This window comes from Suncus etruscus, chromosome 15 (genome assembly GCF_024139225.1).
Source record: "Suncus etruscus isolate mSunEtr1 chromosome 15, mSunEtr1.pri.cur, whole genome shotgun sequence".
NCBI lineage: Eukaryota > Metazoa > Chordata > Mammalia > Eulipotyphla > Soricidae > Suncus > Suncus etruscus.
The window spans coordinates 28176073-28181975 of record NC_064862.1 but is presented as its reverse complement, the minus strand read 5'-3'; the positions used below and the strand labels follow the sequence as shown (position 1 = coordinate 28181975).

Genomic DNA, 5903 nt, shown 5'->3' with positions numbered 1-5903 from the left:
TAGCTCCTGGCAGGCACAGGGGTGGGGTGGGGCCATATGGGACACTGGGATTCGAACCAACCACCTTTGGTTCTGGATCGGCTGCTTGCAAGGCAAATGCCGCTGTGCTATCTCTCCGGGCCCTCTATTGTATATATGTACCATAGTTTCTTTAGCCATTCATCTATTGAGGGGCATCTAGGCTGTTTCCAGAATCTGTCTATTGTAAACAATGCTGCAATGAATATAGGTGTGAGGAAGGGATTTTTGTATTGTATTTTTGGGTTCCTAGGATATATCCCTAGGAGTGATATAGCTGGATCGTATGGGAAATCAATTTCCAGTTTTTGGAGGAATCTCCATATCACTTTTCATAAAACTTGGACTAGATGGCATTCCCACCAGCTGTGAATAAGAGTTCCTTTCTCTCCACATCCCCGCAGCACTGCTTGTTCTCATTCTTTGTGATGTGTGCCAATCTCTATGGCGTGAGATAGTACCTCATAGTTGTTTTGATTTGTATCTCCCTGATGATTAGTAACGTGGAGTATTTTTTCATGTGCCTTTTAGCCATTTGCATTTCTGTTTTTTCAAAGTGTCTGTTCATTTCTTTCCCCCATTTTTTGATGGGGTTAGATGATTTTTTTCTTGTAATGTTGTGTCAGTGCCTTGTATAATTTGGATATTAACATAGTGTCCATCTTTGTCCCTTACAACTTTTCTGAGTCTAAAGTTTGTATTGTCAGATATTAATATGGCCTACCCAGCTTTTCTTTTTCTTTTTCTTTTTTTTCTTTCTTTTTTTTGGTTTTTGGGTAACACCCGACAACGCTAAGGGGTACTCCTGGCTCTATGCTCAGAAATCGCCCCTGGCAGGCACAGGGGAGCATATAGGATGCCAGGATTCGAAGCACCGACCTTCTGTATGAAAGGTAAATGCCTTACCTCTATGCTATCACTCTGGCCCCCTTTTTTTCTTCACCCCAGCTTTTTTTTTGTGGTTTTTTTTGGGGGTCACACCTGGCAGTGCTCAGGGGTTTTTCCTGGCTCCAGGCTCAGAAATTGCTCCTGGCAGGCACGGGGGACCATATGGGATGCCGGGATTCGAACCGATGACCTTCTGCATGAAAGGTAAATGCCTTACCTCCATGCTATCTCTCCGGCCCCCACCCCAGCTTTTTTAAGGGTGTTGTTTGCTTGGATGATTTTCCTACAGCCATTGATTTTGAGTCTATGTTTGTTCTAACTATTCAGTGTGTTTCTTGTAGGCAGCAGAAGGTTGGATTCATCTTTTTGATCCATTTAGCCACTTTGTGTCTCTTAATTGGTCCATTTAATCCATTGACATTGAGAGAGATGATTATCATGTGAGTTACTGCCATATTTATTTATTTATTTATTTATTTATTTATTTTTGGTTTTTCGGGCCACATCTATTTGATGCTCAGGGGTTACTCCTGGCTAAGCGCTCAGATATTGCCCCTGGCTTGGGGGACCATATGGGATGCTGGGGGATGGAACCGCGGTCCTTCCTTGGCTAGCACTTGCAAGGCAGACACCTTACCTCTAGCCACACCTCGCCGGCCCCTAATGCCATATTTATTTATAAAATTGGTGTGTCTGTTGGTTTATCTTGTCTTAAAGTGGGCCTTTCAGTTTTTCCTTTAAGGCTGGTTTTCTATCTGTAAAATTTCTGAGCTGTTGTTTATCCATGAAGCTATGTATCCTTCCTTCAAACCTGAATGTAAATCGGGCTGGACACATTATTCTAGGTATAGCCTCCATTTCATTCAGTCTTGTCACAATATCCCTGTCTTCTAGCCTTGAGAATTTCTGTGACATGTCTGTTGTAAGTCTTAAGGATGCTCCTTTGAATGTAATTTCCCTTTCGGATCTTGCTGCTTTCAGTATCCTATCCCTATCTGTGGGATTTGTCATGGTGACTAGGATGTGTCTTGGGGTGTTTTTCTTTGGGTCTCTTTGAGCTGGTACTCTTCGGGCATGCAAGATTTGGTTGCATACAGTCATTATTTCTGGGAGTTTCTCTGTAATGATGTCCTTGATTGTTGATTCTTCCTAGGGATTCTCCTCCTGTGTGTCTGGGACTCCAATGATTCTTATGTTATTTCTGTTGAATTTATTGAACATTTCTGATGCCATCTGTTCAAAATTTTTCAGTATTTTCCCCATTGTTTGTTCATTTGCTTTGAGATTCTTTTCCAATCTCTTCTGTTGTATGGAGTTATTATGCCTCTCATCTTCCAGCTGACTAATTCTGTCTTCAGCTGCTGTTACTCTACAGGAGAGGCTTTCCAAAGAGTTTTGCATTAACTCTACAGCATTTTTCAGTTCCATTATTTCAGGTTGGAGTTTTCTGATTTCCATATTTGTGGTCTGTTCAGATCGATCTATGCTCCCTTTGAGTTCCATGAACATCTTCCGTATCTCCACTCTAAACTCCCTTTCCGAGAGGTCAACCGGATGGTTGGCACTTTTTAGCTCATCAGAACTGCCATCCTCATACTCTGTGCATGCAGTTGTCCTTCGTAGTTTCCTCATTGTCACCCTTTAACTGTGATTCTGTGTATTGTAATGGGATTCGTATTATATAAGAAGTGTGTGGCTGCAGAGCGAAGCGCACTTTTATTTATTTTTTTTTCCCTTTGTGTTCCTCTTGGATGGACCCAGGGATCACAAAGCAGCTTCAGGTGTGGCCCTCAAAAAAAGTCTGGGCCCGGAGAGATAGCACAGCGGTGTTTGCCTTGCAAGCAGCCGATCTAGGACCTAAGGTGGTTGGTTCGAATCCTGGTGTTCCAAATGGTCCCCCGTTCCTGCCAGGAGCTATTTCTGAGCATTCAGCCAGGAGCAACCCTTGAGCCCCGCTGGGTGTGGCCCAAAAACCGAAAAAAAAAATCTTCTGTAGCCAAGGCAGGTAGGAGTCAAAGAGCTATGGACTGATTCACTCCTACCTTCAGTCAGAATCTGGAAAGGTCAGCTGCCTGTGTTCCTCTTGGATCTCATTGATCTTTTGAATTATGTCTTATGTATTTTCCAGTTTAGTAATTTCTGCTCTAAAAGTTTTATTTCCTTCCTCCTGCCTCTTTTGGCTCCCTTGTTGGTCATTTTCCAATTTCCTAAACTGTACCATTAAGTTATTTATGTAGCCCCTTTTTCTCTCCTGATGAATACCTGCAAAATTATAAGTTTTCCTCTTACCGTGCTCGCTTCAGCAGAACATATACTAAAATTGGAATGATACAGAGAATATTAGCATGGCCCCTGCACAAGGATGACACAGAAATTCGTGAAGCATTCCATATTTTAAAAAAATTTTCCTCTTACCACCTCTTTTGCTGTGTCCTACAAATCCTGATAATTCATATCTTCATTCTCATGTTTCCAGGAAGTACCAACAAATGTTGGGCTAAGCAACCCCCAAGTACAAGGGGCTGTGTCAGGGTTATTCACATTTAAGCATTTAATGAGAGTCTGGAGCAAGAGACACACAGAGAGCCAGAGAAAGCAAAAAAGACACCACACAAATCTGGGACACAAGAGCAACAGCAACAGAAGAGCACAGTTAAGCACAAAGTCAGGCAAACAGGAAGCCTGCTGGGTCTCTCTGGACTTGATTCACTATGGCATCAGGCTGGCAGGTGGACAGGCCTGCCAGGCCTTTTGGGCACCCAATCCAGCAGGCTCCCCCAGATCAGCAGGCAGGCTCTATTCAGAACTCTTCTCCTGGGACTTCTATAGGCTTGGTCCAACTGCCCCAAGCAGGCAGTTCACAGTTAACTAACAGACTTCAGTTAAAGGAGGAAGAGAGGCTATGGCAGAGGTCATGGGACTAAAATCTTACACTGAGATTCTCACCACCTTTGGAGAAGCCTCCACTTGCCCTTGAGCAGTTTACCCTTTCCCTTTCTTACTTTCTCCCTTCCCTTCCTCAGGACTTCGAAATAAAACCTGTTATTTATAACAGTACAAGATAGAAAGCTTTTTAAAAAAAGAACCCTGTTATAGTTAATGAACAGTCTGCTGCACCCAATATCCACAATCACCACTTCATCTATGGCCCTGCTTCACCACTTCTATAGCTCTCTGCAAACACCAATCTGACAAGACCCAGGTATGCCAGTATTTAGACTTGATATCACTAGGACTTTTTGGGGGGTTAAGTGTGGGTACCACCCTCAGGCAGCCAAAACCACACTCACAAATGCAGTCAATGCAGTCACCATGTCTCTATTCAGCCAGCTACACAGATTCACTCTGTTCTCTAAAGAGATGTATACCAAACCATGAAAATGATAAGTACCCCAGCCATGCAGCTGAGAGCTGGCAATCTCAGGAGAAACGGGCAGGCCAAGGTCCCACTCCACCAAAGCCACATCTGCTACACCTACCACCCAAAATCACCACTTTGCTAATGGTTCTGCTTCATCACTCCTCTAATGGTCCTCTAGAGACACCAATTTGACTGCAACTCTAGGTATGCCAGTATTTGGAAGGATAGCACCAGGACTCTTTTTGTTTTTGGGGGGAGCATACCCATTTGACTCTCAGGGGATACTCCTGGCTAGGCGCTCAGAAATCCCCCGTGGCTTGGGGGAACCATATGGGATGCTGGGGGATTGAACCAGCTAGCGCTTGCAAGGCAGATGCCTTACGTCTAGTGCCACCTCTCCCGCCCCATCACCAGGACTTTTTTGAGCGAGAGTAGTACCCTCTCCCTCATGCTAAATCCACCCCCATCTTCTCATACTTCTAGAAAACCTGGTAGTCCAAAGCACACCCCATAATAGCTGCAGTATCAGAATTAGTGCGTAGAATTCTGGATGACATGACCACAAATGCTGCCACACAACAACTCTAATTTTTTATATGACTGTCAACCCCAAAGGAACACATAAAATTGGACACCAATGTGGATGTTTCTGAAGCCACTTAATGTTCAGAAAGAGAAGTAACAGAATGATTAATTAGCAACAGGAGATTATTAAAACTGGGCCGATCCTGCACCCCCCACACCTGTGTTTTCCGGCCTTTCTACACCTGCACTTGTCCACACACCTCTCTTCACACCTGCTCTCACACCTAGCCTCACACCTGTCTAAAACACCTGTCTCACACATGTCCATTCTAAAAACAAGGTTCAGCCCTATTTTCCTAAACTCGCCACACCTGCAGATAGTGGTGGACGCATGCAGCTATCAGGGTCTCTCAGTCTTTGAAGCCCAAGATGAGGTTTGTTTTCTCTGGTCCAAACACTGCCCACTTCTGGCCTACGAGGACCAGGCCGGCCAGCCCCAGGGGACACATCTGTGCTGCCCCCATTTCTGAGCTCCAGCCCATCTGATTTGTAGAGTCCTCAGTCTCCCCTTCTAGCACACATAAGGCCTACCTGCCAGGGACCCCAGCTCCTCCCTCCCACACACTGAGCCTCAGTTAGGATCCTGGCCTGGGCAGCTCTAGTAGAATCCATGAGGGAAGGAGAATGGGCGTGAAGAAACTCAGGAGCCTGTGGATGCACAACCTTGCATGTGCTTTGCATCTTGAGAAATGACCATCCTGGGGCCTGAATAACTGGCTGATAACAGTTGATAAACTGGCTCTCTGGGAAGCACAGAGTCCTGGGTATGACAGTTGCCAGCATCTATCCTGGGTCTCCACAATTGCTTAGGGGTTCTGGGATCAAACATGCGACATTAGAGTGTGGTATTGGCCTCACAGGATGGTGTAAAGTGCTACCCTGCTGTGGAGACACTGCCCAAGCACACACACACACACACACACACACACACACACACACACACACACACACACACACATAGAGCCTCAGGCTTTTCTGTTTTTCTTCTTGGTTTTGGGGTGGCACCTAGCTTTGTTCAGGGCTTCCTCTTGGCTCAGTGCTCAGGGATCAC

At 45.1% G+C, this 5903-nt stretch overlaps 1 non-coding gene across 1 annotated transcript; it reads left to right on the top strand.

The window, feature by feature from the left end:
* Positions 1 to 3196: 3196 nt before the first annotated feature.
* Positions 3197 to 3303, top strand: LOC126031652 (U6 spliceosomal RNA). Its single transcript, XR_007503484.1, has one exon. It is a non-coding gene; the product is annotated as a U6 spliceosomal RNA (small nuclear RNA).
* Positions 3304 to 5903: the final 2600 nt, after the last annotated feature.